Source organism: Pongo pygmaeus, chromosome 12, assembly GCF_028885625.2.
Source record: "Pongo pygmaeus isolate AG05252 chromosome 12, NHGRI_mPonPyg2-v2.0_pri, whole genome shotgun sequence".
Taxonomy (NCBI): Eukaryota; Metazoa; Chordata; class Mammalia; order Primates; family Hominidae; genus Pongo; species Pongo pygmaeus.
Genome location: NC_072385.2, coordinates 110,544,444 through 110,564,118, shown reverse-complemented (window position 1 = coordinate 110,564,118; position 19,675 = coordinate 110,544,444). Strand labels below are relative to the sequence as shown.

Here is a 19,675-nt window from a genome sequence, read left to right as displayed (position 1 = left end):
TTTTCATATACCATTTTAAGAACATAGTACTCAAACCAAAGCTATCGATCACTTTCAGGTGTTGTCTGAGGACCCTTGGGAAGCTTTTCTCCCCCTCCCCCCACTCCTGCTCCCCTTTTCGGCACCTGTGTCACCCTCTCTTAAGGTCACGCCAGTTTTCCTGGCTGTCCTCCTCATGAAGGGTGGCTTCCTCCCTGAAGTGCTCCGCTCTGTCCCCTCCCCTGAGTCCCGGGCTTCACACACACAAACTCTGTTGGATGTTTTTTCCAGGAAATGCAGTTATTCTGACACTAGTGGGCCATTTCCCTGGCGTCCTCATTCCGTTTCTGACAGTGCTCCTGCTACCCTCAGTAGATTATTATTATTTATTATTTATCAGCCACGACACTGTACTCTGCTTCCTACAAGATATTAAAGAAGACACAATCCGTGCGCTGAGTTTACAGCCAAGGAGAGCAGAGGCCTGGATCAGACATCACGGGGGGCGGGGGGGAGCTGAGAAGAAAGGATTTACCGGCTCAGTCCTCCTTGGCCCTGCCAGATGGGGGCAGGGACTGGCAAAGCCCTCCCCAGGCCAGCTCCTCCCAGCTGGGCCCCCACAGCCAGCTCCCCACACTACCTACCGCACCCCATCTCCAATTTCTAGGAAGGCCTCAGGCCTCAGGCCTTTACCTGGGGGAGCGGAGGGAGGGTGGAGGATGAGGATGGGGCCCTCAGGCCTTTACATTCAGGCAGGGGTGGAGGAGGAGGGCGGGTACAGATATTTCCTCTGAAACTCAAAACCAGGTAAAGGGTATGTAGGGGAGGAGGGAGAGGTCGGGGAATAAAAACCAGATCAGGAGAGCGGTCAGGGGTGGGGAAGACTGTGCCCAGAGTGAAATATTCTAGCATAATGGAAAAGCCCTCATTGGGGGTCCCACACGCCTCTGGCCAAATCTCTTCTATTAGGGTTAGAAGTTAGGGTCTGTGTAGACAGCACGTGTAGACCGAGAGGTGGTGGGACTGAGAAGTCAGTGTAGACAGTGTGAGAGAGAGCGAGCTGTGGTGGGGGTGAGTAGTCGGTGTAGACATCAAAGGCTGGTCAGGCTGTTAAACAGAGAAGGCTTCCTGGATTCCTAAGGGTCAGTATGAACAGAAAAGTCGCGCGCTCCAGGAGAGGCAGGGCTGACTCAGAAGGCTGCTGGACACTTTGCAGGGCTCTCCCTGGTCCTTCAGAGGTGTGGACAATTCCTGCTCCTTTCCAAGGCTGGAATGTCATAAAGAAGGCGGAAGTTGAAAGACGATTGGACTTTTTCCTTCTCAAACTTTTCCGCCAGTTTCCTCAGGTGTTGAGAGCAGACGGGGAGCTCGCCTCAGTCCCGGTCCCCCAACCCTGGGCCAGCAGGGCCGGGAGGCCACGGCGGAGCAGCCCGTGCCACGCGCCGTGCGTCTGCCGGGCGCGGCCGCGGAGCCAGGCGAGCCGGGGGCCACCGCGGGGGGCGGGGGCGGCGGACGGACGGACCAACGGACACACCCGCGAGCACTCCAACCCCGGACCCGGCGCGCGGCAGCCGGGGATCCCTCGGGCCGGGGAAGCTGCGCAAGGGGCCCGGCCCGGGCAGGGGGCCCCGCCTCCCCCACCCGCCACCCCCGCCCACTCGGGCGCCCGTGATTGGCTCCGCCCGCCCCTGGCTGCGCGCCGAAGCCCGCCTCCCTCGCAGCTAAAGCAGACGGTACCCGGAGCGGAGCGAGCCAGAAGGGAGCATGGTCCCCGCGCCGCGGCCGCGCCAGCCCCCGCGCCGCCGCCGCCGTCCCCGCCACCGCGGATCTCGCCGCAGCTCCAGCCCCGGCCCCGGCTCCGCAGCGCCCGTCCGCAGCCCCGGCGGTCGCCGCGCTTGAGCGCAGCCCCCGCCCGGAGCCCGAGCCGCGAGCCCGGAGCCAGCCCCAGCCCCGCGGCCGCCGCGGCTGCGGGGAGAGGGCGGGGGCGATGCTGCCGGAGCCGCCGCCGCCGCCGCCGCCTCGATGAGAGCCGCGCCACACCGCGCATAGCCGCACAGGCTGACAGGCAGGAGGACCGACTTCCCTCTCCCGGGCATCCTCCCTGGGCTGCCGGGAGGCGGCGGCGGCGGAGGAGGAGGAGGAACGAGGGGAGAAGGCGGAGAGCAGGAACGCGAGGAGGAGGACCTGGATCCGTTTCCTCCGGCCAGGACCCGAGCGGCCCCAGCCACCGCTACCCGCCGGCGCCGTCCGCTCTCCATCAGCCCTCCTGCGCCCACCCGCGACCCTGGGCTCTCTGCGCGTCGGGCCGGGGCCGGAGCCGCGCGGCCGGAGGTAAGAGCCGGGCCGGGCTGGAGCGCCTCGGATGCGGCGCCGGAGGGAGACCCAGGTCCTGGCCGCCGCGCGGGGCCGGGCCGGGCGTGGGAGCGGGGCCGGAACCCGGAACGCTGGGCTCGGCTCCGGCGGCGGCGGCGGCGGCGACAGGAGCCTCCCGCGTCTGGACTCGCAGGCTGCAGGAGCCCTTGCGGCTGCGCTGCTCCAGGGGGAAAAAAGGGGGGGAAAAAAACTTCCTGCCCCCGGGTGTGTATGCACCGGGGCTGCCTGGGGCCACTGTCACGGTGGTCGGAGGTGCTGGAGGCGAGTGTGACCCCTGGCCGGAACAGCCCCCCCTGCTGGGCCCGGCGGCGCGCGCCCCTCTCCAGGCCACGTTCCCCTGAGCGGCCCAGGGCCCCGGCTGGGCAGGGGGCCTGGAGGCGCCGGAGTGCTGGCCCCCAGGGGCGGCCGCGCGCACTGTCCTTTGGGGAGGTGCGCGCCTCTGTGCAGCGAGAAGCCAGGTTGGGGTTTTCTGCCCCTCGCGTCCTCTGATCCCGCATTTGGGGACTGGGTCTCTTTACTCAATCCCAAGTAACTTTCGAGGTAGAGGAGCTCGAAAACCGTCGGGAGGGAACCCGCACAGACCTTACTGTGACCCACCCCACCCCGACACACACACGCACACTTCCCTTGACACCTTGTGGGTGCCAGCGTGTTGTGGGGCGACGCGGAAAGGAGAGCTCACGGGGACGGCGAAGGGGCCAGGAGGTGGTGTCGGTGGGGAGGGGTTGTTGATGTGTGGGACAGGGTGGACCTGGAGATGTGTAGTGTGTGAGTGTGAACGCGCGCCCCGATGGCCCCGGGGGGGCCCAGGGCTCGCGTCCCGGTCTCCGTGGCCTGAAGCGGGCTGAGAGCGCGAGGGTTATCTGCGGTCGCCGCGCGGGTGCCCGCGCTGGGCAGCGTCGGCCCCGGGCCCCAAGGGAGGGACGTGCTCGCCCGGGGCCGGAGCGCGGGGCTGGGAGCCGGGGTAGGTCGGAGGCGGCTCCTAGGGCAGGTCGCCTCTGCGTTGCCTGGGGAAGGCGGGGACGCGCTGCCTGCCTGCGGCCAGCCGTCTCGGAGGAGGGGGTGGCGGCCACGCGCGAGTCTCGGATGCCTGGGTCCGCCCGCTGAGAAGCCAGTTGTCGTCCCTGGGCTCTGGAACCGAGCTGCAGACGCGGTCCGTTGGCGGGCCCTCGCGCGGGCCCCCAGGGATGCTGATGGGTAAGGAGCTGCCGCCGCCGCCGCTGCCATCCCTGCCGCTCTGCAAACGTTCTCCTCCCTCCCTCCCGTGCTTGCGCCGCGGCGCGCCCCGGGCGAATCGTGGACGCAGGTATTTATGTAGCATTAGGCGAGACCTCGGCGCTGGAGGGACGAGACCGTGGAGGACGCCGAGCTGCTGCTGCCCGCGAAACTTCCACTTCGGCAGCTCTGTGGCATCCCGGCCCCGCTGCTGCAGGTTCCAGCCTGTCTCCAGTCCAGCAACGCTGCGATTCGGACTCCTCTTGCAATGACAGATCTGTCCTGGTTACGGCTGTATTTATCCTAGTTTCAGTCTCTTTAAAGTCATCTGTCTAGTCACTATAGAGTTTCTTCCTCGCCGTGTGGTCTTATCACTAACTCAGCCCTGGGAGGGCAGATTTGAGGAATTGCTTCATTTTCAGATGAATGACAGCAGACTTGTCCCACCTCATTCCTGATTTTTTATTATTATTATTATTATTATTATGGAAGGAAGGTATAGAGCTTTTTAATTTTTTTGTGAGGGAGGAGAATGAACAATTTTATAGATTATTCATTCTGACACTTAGAGAAAACATGTCCAGTAAGCACTAGTGAATACTTTAAAAGCTGGTTGGCATGCCTGTATTTGATTAGTCCATAATCTAGGTGTTTATACAGATATGGAGCTGTATGCTACTGATGAATAGTCTCCGTCCCATACATTGTGCTGGAGTGCACTTGATTTATCACCCTGCTATAAATCAGGGAATTACTAGCATATGTGCCTTTAAACTCTATATGAATTTAATGGCATTTAAATTGGTTTATGGGCTGATGCATCTAACCAATTTTAATAACTTTTCTGCACAAACATCTTATAAACCATATTTGCCTGTGATTAAGAAAAACATTTTCTTCTCCTCAGTCTCTCCATTTCTAGTGCGGTTATGGAAATTTATAGGTCTCCAACTTTCATTTGCAAGCAGCAATCCAAACGAAATACCTAGAGTTTTACTGAAATAAAATATCCTATGGTAGCCATGGTAACAAATAGATTAAGGGTTATTGGTTTTCATCTGAATGTGATGGGGGGTGGGGATCTAGTGTTGTGTCTTTTTAATTATGTTTCTAATGAGTGGTGGTCATACTTCAAGTACTCAGTGTGGGAGACAAGCAAGACTGAGAATTCAGGTTTGTGGGAGGTTTATTGAAACAAAGACTAGTACAGCCCAGGAGAATGACTTTTGCTAACTGCAGCTCCTCATATCTAGGAAAAAAATGGATAAAAATCTTTTTTTGTTTTTCCAGTAGATGAGCATTGAGTCAGTCACTTTAAGACTGGAAAATGCATTTTGCTTATAAACTATTACCAAAGGAACCTTTAAATCCAGCCTGTTTTCTAGGAATAAACATATTGGAAGTGTGGCGTTTGGTGTGGATTGAGTGTCACCGTTGTTATCAACACCTGTCAGTTTAAGTGAGGCACATCATTAGTCTATTCAAATCTTGCCTATTTCAATATTCATGCATTTCCATGGTGATCCATTCATTCTTGTTTATTTAGTCAACCTTATAAATCTTTGGCATCAATTTTAGTTGTGCCATCTTTTTCTTTCTTTCTTTTATCAATTGATTTGGCTACAAACCATTCCTAGTTTAAAGTATTTCCTTCTTTTTTCCTGCTAGTTTCTAAAAGCCTACACTATTCCCAGCTACATACAGATATAAAGGAGTTAATTTTTTTTCATCGACTCAAATAGCAGCCCTAATACTAATGTCATTTTTTAGCATCTCATTTGATATGTATGTGTACATGGGTTTTTTTGTTTTTTTTTTTTCTTTCAGCAGGCTTACTGTAAAGCTTTCTCACTTTTTGGCCGGGAGACATCAATTCAGTCCAGCAGAACTAACTAAAGTTTTTCCTTCCTTCCTCCTTTTTGCTTCCTTCCTTTTTTTTCTTTCTTTCTTCTTCTTCTTCTTTTTTTTTTTTTTTTTTTTTTTTAATTCCAGTACTGTTATGGCTTAGGCATTCTTTGTGTCATCGGTTGTATCTGGCTTGGAGAGACTTTGAGACAGTATTAGAGCAGGTCTGTCCTGGGGTCTTTTCTAGTAGTTGTCAAAGCCAGAAGGTTTCAGAACAGCAGAGGATTTTCCAAATACAATATATATTTAGTCACAGCATATAGTGCCCCTAGGATCATAGTAACATTGTAAGTCCACTGAACAGGCAGTTTTACTTAAATGCGAGGTTGTGATTTTGCTCACCCACTTTCAACTTAGCTTTCTAATGATGCAATCCCATGCTAATCACAACCCTGTATATTTCAGAAATATCAAGGCAAGCATTAGCACGCTACTGACTTATTAGGATCAGGCAAAGTAATTGGAACACTTAAGTTCAAAGTCAGATGAAGAAATGGAATTATAACCAACTTTGTGATTCTATAATCAGTCAACTAAGTGCCTACTTGGGGATAGGAAGAGGAAGAAACATCATGAATAAGAAATCCAGCCTTTAGTTGTGCTGAATGAGGATAAACCAAGGCAGTTACTGTGTAAGAGGACTAGAGAACAAGAAATGTGTTAGTGGATGGGAGGACTGCTGGAGCCCAGGAAGTTGAGGCTGCAGTGAACCGTGATCACGCCACTGTACTGGGCAACAGAGCAAGACCCAGTCTCAGAAAAAAAAAAAAGGGGGGCGGGGGGAATATATGTTTAAACAGATAAATCATATGTTTCCCAGGCCTGTCTTAGCATCTTTCACTGTGCTAGACACATATCCACGCAAATGTTTGTAAGCTGGTAGAATATCTGTAGTTTGTGTAGAAGATAGTTTTTATTTCGTAAGTAATCTGGGGTCATCGCCTGATATGCTAAAAAATTAGGTAGCATAATTCCTGGAATGTACTTTTGTCTGAAGTAAATTTTACCATAGAAAATGGTCTTAATTTTGGTTAAGAAGGAAAGATGTATCCGAATTCTTTACCTGCACCTTAGATCGAAAATGCTGAGATCAGGACCACCCTGAAAGCAAACTCTGTGGTTCTTCCTACAACCGCCACAGGCTTACTTCTCCCACAGTAAACGCAGCCTGTACTTTCTTCAAGGAAACCACTTGAAAACAGGAAAACTGAAACTGCCAATTAAGATGAGGCAAGTTGATCACTGGAGGTAGCAACAGAGTTCTTTCTGAAATCAATTTTATCGTTTGGGAGCATTTCCACCTTTAGGGTAGAAAGGAGAAGAGTTCTAATTTTCTGTGCGAGAGGGTATCTGCATGAAATTCAAGTAGTTCAGAGACTCTCGACTGTGCAGCAGCAAATGATGACTCACAAGCTGGAACAAGAACAGCAAGCATGGTTGTAACGGCCAGGGATCCAGCGTGCGCAAAGAAGACAGCCTCTAGGACGTTTACAGGCTGCCATTGGCCTTACAGGTGTCTATTGTTATAATTTGTAGGTTTTTGACATTTTAAAATCATTGATCATTTTAAGGATATATGTATGTGTATATATATATATTTGTAAACAGATAATCACACGTATATACACATACATATATACAGTTATATATATACAAATATATGTTCTGTCACTTTGTTTAAACCATGGTTTAAAAACACATAAAATTTACCATCTTTTTCTTTTTTTTTTGAGAAGGAGTTTCACTCTGTCACTCAGGCTGGGGTGCAATGACACAATCTTGGCTCGCTGCAACCCCTGCCTCCTGGGTTCATGCGATTCTCCTGCCTCAGCCTCCAGAGTAGCTGGGATTACAGGCGCCTGCCACCACGCCCAGCACATTTTTTGTATTTTTAGTAGAGATGGGGTTTCACCATGTTGGCCAGGCTGGTCTCGAACTCCTGACCTCAGGTGATCCACCCGCCTTGGCTTCCCAAAGTGCTGGGATTACAGGCATGAGCCACCTTTACCATTTTTAACTGTGCATTCGTAGCATTCACATTGTTGTGCAAGCAAGCTCCAGAACCCTTCATCTTGCAGAATTGAAAGTCTATACCCATTAAACATCATGTCCCCATTCCTACCTCCCTCAGCCCCTGGCATCCGCCATTCTACTTCCTGTTTATACACTTAACTACCTTAGATCCCTCACGTGAGTGGAATCATGCCACATTCGTCCTTTTGTGATGGGCTTGTTAAACTTAGCATAATGTCTTGCAGGTTTATCACATCTTGTGGCATGGGACAGGATTTCCTTCCTTTTTAAGGTGGAATAATATTCCATTGCATGTAGGGACTACATTTTGTTTGTCCATTCATCTGTTGATGGAGATTTGGGTTGCTTCCATGTTGTAGCTACTAAGAATAATGCTGCTGTGAACGGGAGTATAAGACATCCTGTTTTCAGTGTTTCTGGGTCTATACCCAGAAGTGGAATTGCTGTTATTTTGATGTTTTCTTTGTTTTGAGACGGAGTTTTGATCTTGTTGCCCAGGCTGGAGTGCAATGGTGCGATCTTGGCTCACTGCCACCTCTGCCTCCCGCGTTCAAGGGTTCAAGCAATTATCCTGCCTCAGCCTCCTGAGTAGCAGGGATTACAGGCACGTGCCACTATGCCCGGCTGATTTTGTATTTTTAGTAGAGATGGGTTTTCTCCATGTTGGTCAGGCTGGTCTCGAACTCCCAACCTCAGGTGATTCGCTCGTCTCTGCCTCCCAAAGTTCACTCTGGGATTATAGGCATTAGCCACCACGCCCCGCCCTATTTTGACTTTTAACACTAACAAATTATGTAAGTATTCAATTGAAGAGACTTGGTGAGAATGCAGTCACACGGAATACTGTCCAATAAAGAATGCAGTAGATGTTACTGACATTTGTTCTTCCTTTTCTGTGTATGCATTTCCTCCCAAGTCTCTCTGATCTCATGCTTTGCTTGGGGGCTTGTCCTAGTTGCAGTGATACTGCAGAGGGATTAGAAACTTGGGCTTCCTGTCCACGTTGAAGTCCCGTCTCCGGTGCTTCCTAGCTGTGTGACCTTGAAAAGATCCTTAATCTCACCCAGCCTCAGTTTTCTTTTATGAAATTGGAAGGAGCAGTAGTGGCTGTCTATGGTGGTTGTGAGGGTGAAAACAGATAACCTCCATAAACCCACATTACAGTGGCCTGGGGAAGTGCTCTACAAAGGGAGCTTAGGAAAAGTAGCTGTGGAAGAAGAGACAGCAGCAACCCCTAGAGATCTCAGAAACCGTAGATGCCAATCCTGTTCAATTTCAATCATAAATGTTTTAGTCGTACACCAGGGCATGTATATATATTGGATTCTGTAAGTCTCACTATCAGTACTTATTCTGAAAAGCATAAGACATTTGCATCACAATTCCAATAGTTAAAAATACCCTTGAGTTGATTTGATGTGTGAACTTTTAATTCCATCTTTAGTATCATAATTTTAGAGTTGATGTGGATTTTTGAGGTCAGCTAATCTACCTATTATTCAATCACCAAACCTTTATTAAGCCCCAATAATATAATAATAATAGCTTCCAGTTATGGCTGCTCACTATATCCGAGTACTTTACATATATTATCTCTAATCCTCATATCAATGCTTCGAGGTAGGGATTATCCACATTTTACAAATGAAGATGAGGCTCAGTGGTAATCAACTGGCCCAAGGCCACAAACCTAGCCACGTTGTTCAGCTGGGTTTGAACACAGATCCCTCAGCTACCAGTCTGTCTGTGTTTTCCTTTCTGCACACACACCCCTATTCGTGTGTGCATGTGTGCCTGTGTCTTTGTTTTTTCCATGCGTCTGCACCACTTCACACTGCCTATACCAGGTACTGTGTTGTCTATACTAATTAACATTTTATGTAAAATCAATCTAGTAGAAGAAATGTGAGCTAAAATAACAATATTAATCAAGTCTGACCAACATTCATGATACCTTTCGGATTTGCACACCTGCTTCCATTTACTGTGGTTTCTGGAAGGCTAATGAGAAAAACTTTTAGGTGTTTAAATGGCGTCTGTTTCCATCTTGAGCCAGCATAGTAAATAAATAGCAAATCAAAGAATAAAAACAATGTTGAAAGGGTTAAAGATTCATCCAGAACCACTAATCGCCGACCCGGGCTTGTTCATTTTTGCATACCGATGCATAGCCTGGTGCCTGGCACAAAACTCTTTGGTAAAAATGTTTGCCCGGAGAAGGTGTCAGATAACAGACATCAAAGCCGACTTTTTGGATGTTCTTTTCATTCCGTGGCTGTGTAGTCACATGTTCATGGTTTGTCATTGTGTGGAATTTTTGATGCTATATTTGGGCATATATCTATTAAATATGCTTATTGATGAATTCTAATCTGGATGGAATCTTCTAGGATTTATGACTTGAGACTTTGAAGACTAATTCTGTCTTGGAGCTTCATCATTGCAGTGACAACCTAGGTCTGTCTGGCGCTTCTGAGCATCCGTGCCGTCTGTCCTCTTTCAGGGGCTTTCCTTGTGGGGTGTTGTCTCTGCTCAGATTTCAAAATTTGTAGTAGTTCACAAAAGCATCGTTTTAAGGAGAAAATGAAACACCTGGAAATCACAGAGGCGGTTTGGGAAGGGCGATAACACTGTATTTTCCAACTTCTTCTTTTGTATTTTTATTCTTTATATTAGTTTTTTCTCGAGATGGGTGTGAATAGAGCCTGGAGCACACACCACAAAAATGTGTTTGCTCTGTTTTAACTCTTTAACCTACATTCAGCCAAGGAGGGACTTCTTCAGTTTGAGATTCTCCTTGAGAAAGACGTTATTGCAGTGCCTGCGATCTGGACCACACAGGAGGTTCGGGGTGTGAGGAGGCTGGCCCTGCCTGACTGCTGGCCCGGCACTGGCACGGTCACTCCTGTGTAGCTCTGCTGCCGCCCCTCCCTTCCCCCTGGGCTTGTCTCTACCCTAGAAGTAATGTCAAGCATGAGGCTTCCTCTTCTTGAGACTTCCCCGCAAAGCTCCTAGAAGCAAGTTGGAGGTGTGGGCGGTGAGGGAAGAGCAGACAAGAGGACTCTGTATCTCTGTTTTGTGCAAAGCAAACGCCAAAGGCTTAGATCAAATTAAAGACCCAACAGTGGCCAGAACATCCCTGCTTTCCTTTTGGTCATTTAGTAACACTGAGAAGTGGTGAGGAATGGTGAAATTGGGATTAAAAACAAAAAACAAAAACAACCTTCCCTTTCTCCTTTACCTTCACTTTTCACATCTTCCAGCTTTAAGCATCTGCTTCTGGATCAAACCTGCAGCTAAGCTTAGCCTCCCAAGGAACTTTAAGGATATATATTCAGCTCCTGGAGCTTCTAAATGAGGATAGATTGAATAACTGTTTACTGAGAAGGCACAGTGGGAAGAGCACTGCCTTTCCTGTGGCATCTCATTTTTGCTCGCCCTGTCGCATGGGTGACTTCACAGTGGTGGTATTCCTATTCTGCAGCTGATTTAGAGAGATCCAAGCATTTGCCCAAGTTCAGATCAACAAACATGGGTGCCAGGCCTATGATGGGTGCTGGATGGGTTACAGGGAGGAAGGAGCCTGTCCTCCAGACACCTGCCTACCTATGGGGAAGGAAGAGAGCCAATATTCCCTTTTCTAGGGAATATAAATTGCTTATTTGAATAAAAAAATCATATGTTTAGCCACATTGCTCACTGATTATCACAGTTGACATAATAAGTTGAGGTCCAGCTAATTTTCTTTTAAAGTGTGAAATACATTTAAAGAGACTCACCAGTATGATTTCAAGTACCTTCAGACTTAAATGTGCTGGCCTCATCTTTGCAAAGGGAACAAAAATTCAATTCTGAATTTGCCTGCAAGGCTTAGGTCTATCTGACTCCTTTCTTTGTGGTCAGAAGGCTTCCTGGGGTGTGCTGATTTGGATCTACAAAGATTAAATACTTGAGGATTAAATGAGTTCCTGTTTGCAAAGTGCTTAGAACTGTGCTGGCATATGCCAAATCGGTAACATCAATGGTTATTTCTGGACTCGTCTTGGGGATAATGGTCCTTGAAGGCAAGGACTTTGTCTTTTAGCCTTCCTTGGTCCTGGCACAGGCTGGATATTCGTTGTTCAAATACTGTGAGCTCAATGAATTGTGCTGAGGTGACGGAGGAAGGAGACAGGGCACCACATCTAACTAGGAAGTCCATGGAAATGAGTGGTCCAGTCCAGGAATTTCCTGAGAAATTCTGTGAGACAGTTCAGAGCAGAGAGAACCAGGTTGTGAATGCTGCTGTGGCCGTGACCCATGGGTCCACTGGGTTCTGCCTAACCACTTACATTGGCCACTGCTGCTATTGACTTGTCTCTCCATCACGGTAGAGAGGGGTAGAAAATGGTGCTACTCCAGTTAAGGTCACAGATAGGTGTCTGTTTCCACACTGTTACCAGTGTGTGCCGAGATAAATCGGGAATAAGCATTTAGAAACTACGATTGCAGGCCAGGCATGGTGACTCACGCCTGTGATCCCAGCCCTTTGGGAGGCCGAGGCGGGCGGATCATGAGGTCAGGAGTTTGAGACCAGCCTCATCAACATGGTGAAACCCCGTCACTACTAAAACTACAAAAATTAGCCAGGCATGGTGGCATGTGCCTGTAATCCCAGCTACTCAGGAGGCTGAGACAGGAGAATTGCTTGAAACAGGAAGCCAGAGGTTGCAGCGAGCTGAGATTGCACCACTGCACTGCAGCCTGGGCGACAGAGCGAGACTGTCTCAAAAAAGAAAAAAAAAAAAGAAACTCTGATTGCATTCAACACTGCCTTGGCAGCATGATCCATGGGCTCACCTCATTAACTAGGGACAGACCAGTTTGCGTGGTCTTGGACTCGCATGGTGAGTTACCAGGAGAGCCACCTATGGTGTGAGTATGGGCTAATCATGCAAGGTAGGACCACATTTTGGTTCTTGACAGACTGGTGATGTAAACAAAAACCCAAAACCTGATCCTTCACCGCAAATAGGCGTAGAGAACTGCCTGGAAGAAACCTAGCTGCAGTTGTCTTGCCAAAGCAAGACGTGTCCTGTGATTTTATAACACTTGGGTCTAGAATCCCTCATCAGTGAAGCCAACATTGCCACCTTTAGGTTAACAAGTGGGCTGAATTCTGTCCAACCCAGTGGTGCTCACATTAGCAGGGGCAGCAGCCTGGTCTGTCCTGCCCGGAACTTGACTGCCATTGTTGGTGGCCATAAGGAGAGCTGCATCCCCTGCATTTAGGTGCCTCCCTAGTCGGTCTCCCTGATGCTGAGTGAGAGCCTCAGGATCTTGGCTTGGGACCCTCGTAGCCACCCACATACATCCTGAGGCCAATTTGTTGCAATGCTGCCCTGTTTTGACCTCTTGAGATTTGGGTAGGCTATTTTGCCATTGAATTAGCTTATTTGTTTTGGGTAAGTTATTTTGCCATTGACTTAGCTTATTTACCCAATGTGAAGACATATAAGATGACCTAGCCCTGAGTTCTTTTTCAACCCAAAATTAAGGGCCATAGAATTTGGGAAAGCTGCATACCTCATTTGGAAGCTGGGCTGGTTGGACCAGGAGGCTGAGTGCAGTGCGCTTGTCCAGCCGATCCTTCTAGAGGAGAGCCTGCTGTAATCTCTTCGGTTCATGCTGTTCCAACCAGCTTTAATCATCAAAACCAGTTTTAATCATCAAAACTTGAATAATATTCAAACTGCGAAAGGAACATATTTCTTGCCGAAGCCTCGATTTGCCAAACGGAAGCGCCTAAGCTTCCCCATCTACCCATCTATGGCAACATGTTGTAAAAAAAGAAGCACCTGGATGACTTCGTATGATGTGGGGAAACTGCCTTTTTCTACGATGATTCTCAGTTTTAAAATTTCCTCTCTTCCCCCAAGAGGAGAAAAATGATTTTCATGGAAAGCATGTTTCAGGGAAGTCGCTTTTTTTCTCTCTATAAGGTCACCACCTCACTTGTGACCTTGAGGGAGGCTTCCTCCCTGGTCCCAGGTGTCTGACAAGGTCTACTCTAGTGGCCCCTGGATAGAGGTCTGGCAGTGCGGGGGAAGGTGGGGGAGGATTTGTGCTGTGAGACCTGGAAGGTACCTGTGACTGGGACAGAGGGAAGGTCGCAGGCAGCCATGGAGAACCTCATCAGGAGAGCAGCTCTTGCTGCTGCCTTGCTGGGTTAAAGGCACACAAACAGCCCTCCTGTGGCAGGGGCTCCAGCCCCAGTTCTAGATGAGGGCTGTAGTGATGGCCCCTGGCCCTTGCCCCTCCCCACGCGCTCTCCCTCACATCACTGAGTGAGCAGGGCTTTTCAGAGCTACGGCCCTGCTCAGGTTTTAAAATTTAAAGCTTGATTCTACAGACACCACAATAAGCCGTTTTTGTTAACGAGGACCTCTGGGGGAGGCAGCAGGGGTGGGGTGGTCACTCACTGACTATGAAGTCACAATTTGACAACTGTAACTGTCTGCTGTTTTTATTCCTGGTACACCTCCCAGAATGCCTGGTCTCCGGAAACATTTTTTGATAGCTCAAATAGACACCTGGGCCAAGTATAGTCTCCTTGGTCCCAGGAAAATGGGAGGCAGTTGCCCATCAGGCCCTTACTCCTGTGCTGGGTGTGACCAGTGCTGGGATGGGGTTGGGTGGAGGATGTGACACTGCTGCCTGGGAACTGAGCATGCGGCAGTGAGGAGGGTGGGGCTTGGCTGTCAGGCCAGCACAGTGGCAGTTAAAACGTACTTTCAACTCAACAAACAAACACCTCCATTAAAAAATGGGCAAAGGACTTGAATAGACACCTCTCCAGAGAAGGTATACCAATGGCCAATAAGGACACAAAAAGATGCTCCACATCACTAATCATTGGGGAAATGGAAGTCAAAACCACAATGAGATACCACTTCACGTCCATTAGCATGACTATAAACAACAGAAAATAACAAGTGTTGGTGAGGATGTGGAGAAACTGCAACTCTTATGCACTGCTCATGAAAATGCAAATTGTGCAACCGCTATGGAAAACATGGCCATTCTTCAAAAAATTAAACATAGAATTATCATCAGATCCAGCAATTCCGCTTCTGAGCCTATACCCAAAAAAAGTGAAAGCTGGGACCCGAACAGATGTTCATACACTAGTGTTGCTCATAGCAACCACATTCACAATAGCCAAAAGGTAGAAGCAACCCAAGTGTCCGTCTGTGATGAATGAATAAACAAAATACACTAGATACATACAATGGAAGATGATTCAGCCTTAAAAAGGAACGAAGTTTTGACACACGCAATAGCATGGATGAACCTTGAAGACATTATGCTAAGTGAAATAAGCCAGTCACGAAAGGACCATTACTGGAGGATTCCACTTACATGAGGTACCTAGAGTAGTATGGATTGGATTCACAGACAGAGGTAGAATGGTAGTTGCCAGGGGATGTGGGGAGAGGGTTATCGTTTAATGGGCAAAGAGTTTCAGTTTAAGAAAATGAAATGCTCTGGAGATAGATGGTGGAGAAGGTGGCAAAACAATATGCATGTAGGCTTTGCAGATGCTGCTGCCGCCGCTGGGATCCCCACACTGTCAGCCATGGTCAACCCCGCCGTGTTCTTCAACATCGCTGTCGATGGTGAGCCCTTGGGCCACGTCTCCTTCTAGCTGTTTTCAGAGAAGGTTCCAAAGACAGCAGAAAACTTTCATGCTCTGAACACTGGAGAGAAAGGATTTGGTTATAAGGGTTCCTGCTTTCACAGAAATATTCCAGGGTTTTATGTGTCAGGGTGGTGACTTCACATACCATAATGACACTGGTGGCAAGTCCATCTACAGGGAGAAATTTGATGATGAGAACTTCATCCTAAAGCATACAGGCCCTGGCATCTTATCCATGGCAAATGCTGGACCCAACATGAATGGTTCCCAATTTTTCATCTGCACTGCCAAGAATGAGTGGTTGGATGGCAAGCATGTGGTATTTGGCAAGGTGAAAGAAGGCATGAAGATTATGGAGGCCATGGAGCGCTTTGGGTCCAGGGATGGCAAGACTAGCAAGAAGATCACCATTGCTGACTGTGGACAACTCCAGTAAATTAGACTTGTATTTTGTCTTCACCACTCAACCATTCCTTTGTAGCTCAGGAGAGCACGTCTGCTCCCCATTTGCTCACAGTATCCTAGAATCTTTGTGTGCTCACTGCAGTTCCCTTTGGGTTCCATGTTTTCCTTGTTCCCTTCTATGCCTAGCTGGATTACAGAATTAAATTTATGATTATGAAGTAAAAACTAAATAGCAAAATAGTGTGCCTGCACTTAATGCCACTGAACTGTACATTTAAAAATGATTAAAATGGTAAATGTTATGGCATATATGTTTCATCACAATAAAAAAATAGATTTCCAGATATATTCCAAAGTGATTCTCCTAGTAAATTCTTTTTAAAATTCACTTTGGAAAAAAATGTGTTTAACAATTTAGCAACTCTTCTAGGGCACTTGCCGTGTTACCTGCTCTGTGCTGAGCATTGCATTGCGTTTATTATTATTTTATTTGAGGTGTGATCGTTGAGAAGCAATACAATGAAATCTACAGCCTCAAGTGTTCAGTTCACTGAGTTTCAATAATTGTGAACCTGTGTAACTGTGTAACTGCGTGATGAACCTGTGTAACTTTCATCACCCCAGAAAGTTCCCTCCTGCCCTCTTCTGGTCAACCCCTATCTTCTTTCCAACCACTTTCTGATGTCAGTCATCATGGGTTTATTCCTGTTCTCGACGTTCTTGTAGACAAAAACACACAGTTTGTACTCTTGTGTGCCCTACTGGTCTTGCTCAGCCTGCTGTCTGCCGTTGACCTGTGCTGATGCGTGTCCCTGGAGTTAACTCTACTGCTAGCTAGTACTCCATCCCATACAGTTTGTGCATCCATTCTCCTGTGGGTGGACACTGAGATGGCACTGTGGTTTGGAGACCGCTGACAGTGAGTGAAGATGTCAGCTGACCCAGACTGGGGAGTGTCCCGGCAGAGTGGGCTTGCCACACTTCAAGTTTTTGGTGCTGGGGGTTTTGCTCTTTTGGTGACTCAGCACTAGGGACAGGAAGTGGGCAGATGGCCTTAACAGGTTGACGTCCCTGAGCTGTGATAGCTGCCACACCCTTCCCCAGCTCCGACGGCCACCTGCAGATGTGATCAGATACCCAAGGGGGCTAGGGTGGAGGTGGAGGAGTACAGCGGCCCCTCCCCCAGGCAGGGTTTGGGTGGCCTGTCCCCAGCTTGGCCTCTTCCTTTCTGGATCGAAGCCTTGAGGCTGGTTGAGATGCTCTTTAGCCACGTTAAAGCCATTAGTCTGGGACTGAAGCACCACAGCTTTTCCATCTTTCCAGTGACTTGGCTCTCTCTGCTGTGACCCGTTCTTGGGTGAGTTGTAGCCTCTGAGTCCAACACTGAGGTCAGTGTCTCCCCATTTCCCCAATGCTGGGCGGTATCTCATCTCATGACATGGTGAGGCCTAATGCAGAGCCATGCAGCTGGGCACCGTGGCTCACACCTGTAATCCCAGCACTTTGGGAGGCCAAGGTGGGAGGGTTGCTTGAAACCAGGAGTTAATAAAGATCAGCTTGGGAAATATAATAGTGAGACCCCATCTCTACAAAAAAAAAAAAATGTTAAATTAGCCAGATGTAGTGGTGCACGCCTGTAGTCCCAGCTACTTGGGAGGCAGAGGCAGAAGGATTAACCTCCTGGTTAAGGGTGCAGTGAGCCAAGATTGCATCACCGTGCTCCAGCCTGAGTGCTATAGCAAGATCTTGTCTCTAAGTGGTGTGGGACGGGGAAAGCTACACCTTTGCTGCAAATAGATCTGGGCTGAAAACACTAGCTGGCCACCTGGACGTGATGCAATCATAGGCAAGTTAATCTCTTGGAGCATAGCTACCTCATATGATAGCCTCAAGAATACCTTTGTTGTCCCATGTCTGCCTTCATAGGCCTGCCTGTTGGAGGTGGGAGGGTAATTCCTGCCTTCCAGTAACATGGACAAATTCATCAGTGTGAAAGCCGGTTTCAGCTGAGGTCAGTTTCCTCTGCTTCCCCGTTTCTGGGTAGTACCTCATCTCATGACATAGATAATACAAGTTGAGAGTGTGTGGGTGACAACTTCAACTGTTGCTCTACAGTAGAGAGCTGTGGAGACAGGACAGACTGATCAGGGTGGGCTGTGGTCACTGGGGAACCTCATGGAGCAGAGAGAATTTGGGGGCCCTCCAAGAGAAAAAGTATTTATGCCGGTTTCCCTCTCTCCATTCAGAAACCTTACTCTCTACACCCCTGGTCCCCACCCTAAGTCCACCAGGTCACTGACAGCTAACAGTTGACCCTCACCTGGGAGAGGTAAGCTTGCAAGGCACAGCTTGGACATGCATCTGTGATTTCTAAAGGACTTCTTCTGAATTCATCTCTGAATGAGGTTGGCGGCACTGCTATGGTGTCTGAGCCTATACAGGAGCTGAGGGCTGTGTGGTCATCAGAGTCTCAGTTTAGAGGCTCACATGACAGAGACATGGAGTGTGGAGCCCATCTCAGCAAGTCAGGGCCTGATACATTATGCCCGCTCACATGTGGGCACAGGAGACCTGGGACAGAGGAAGTGATCTACTCCTGCCTGAAGTAGTGGGAGGGGCAGGAAGGTGCATTGCTGAGCAGAGGGACTATCTCCTGGTCCAAGGAGCCTCTGTCTGGCTGGGCTGAGGCTACCCTCAGCTTCCATCTCTCCTCTTCATTCTCTAGAAGGCTCTGCCAGGTTCAGATCCTGCCTGTCCTCTGCAGCTTTGTAGGGAGCAGTCCCCACATCTCTGAGGATTGCCTGACGCAGGTTCTTGAGGTAACTGCTTCAGGGCTGCGTGGGAGTCCCCAGCTGACCTGACCATGTGCTCCTGTGGAAACTGATCACCTCACCTTTTATTTATATTCTGTTGTTGATTTTCCTCTAAGGATCTAGGCCAATGCTGGGCACATTTTGTACTTTCAACAGTCGAGGGGCAGAAAAAGAGAATTGCCATACCTGAGGCTTGCCAGTCAGGGGCAGAGCCAGAACTGGAATCCCAGCAGCCCAGACATGGGAAGAGCATCAGTGACCGGCGGGAGGAGGGGATGGGAGGGCCGTCTGGGTGAGGGGTCATCTGAGAGCCCAGTGCTGTTTCACACTGTCCCGGGTGGAAAATGCAAACCCTGTGGATTTTCTCCCTCTCAGTGTTGACTATTGTCTTATGGAAATAAGGGTGATTTCCTAAAATGTGTGGCTCAATAAAGGATTCCTTCACCGGGGTGTGAAATGACTGTGCATCTGAAACTGAGCCAGAAAAGATAAACTTTGCTCCATTTTCCCACACACCGGATTAGAATCTTTCCAGGATACTAACATAGTGTGTGCTTATCTAGGTCCTTGGGCCTAGGGGCCCCTGGTGAAAGCCCAGGCCATGCAATCCGAGTCCCAGCCCCCCGATCCTTCCCCCTCTCTCCCGTGGGTTTGTATCTCCCTGGCATCCCCCGGCAGACTGCTCTGCCCAGCTATGAACTGAACAGCCTCGCTTGTCTTGGGGCAGAACCTGTCCTCACAAGTGTGTTTGGGCACTGCAGGAGGGTTGGGGAAAAGTGGTGTAAATAACCCTCCTTGCCTTTCTGCTGATCAGAAAACCATGGGAAAAATATAAAGCATTTCTATGGATATTGAGAACAAAGTTTCTTAAGTGATTTCACTGTAAGTTTGGTTATTTGAGAGAATAGTTTTTAATTAATAAGGAAACTTAATACATGTGTGTCCCTGATTTCTTATATGTGTGTATATATATGTACATATACATATGTATCCCTGATTTCTTTAAATCTATGTATGTGTATATATCTTATATATCATATATAATCTTATATATGTATGTATATATATCTTATATGTATATATACATATAGTTTTCACTGTAGACGTACTATACTATATATATAGTGTACACTATAATGTCAAGTATATGAAAACAAAGAACATAGATAAAAAGGCTGAAAATGTGCCCTAATATTAACAGTGGTCATCTTTCTACCATAAAATTTTCTGGTTTTTAAAATAATAAGCGTATTTTTCATATTGGGAAAGA

General features: G+C 48.5%; 1 protein-coding gene and 1 pseudogene across 2 annotated transcripts in view; both read left to right on the top strand.

Moving 5' to 3' along the window:
• Nucleotides 1-2,072: 2,072 nt before the first annotated feature.
• The window catches only part of KLHL29 (kelch like family member 29), a 318,791-nt gene continuing 301,188 nt past the window's right edge, over nt 2,073-19,675 (top strand). Inside the window, exon 1 of one of the 2 annotated variants that reach the window (XM_054476535.2) lies at nt 2,073-2,310. The gene's annotated coding sequence lies outside the window, so the exon portion shown is untranslated. The remainder of the gene's footprint in view (nt 2,311-19,675) is intronic. The other variant, XM_063648910.1, reaches the window with a different exon arrangement.
• On the top strand, nt 15,125-15,623 carry LOC129030818 (peptidyl-prolyl cis-trans isomerase A-like; annotated as a pseudogene).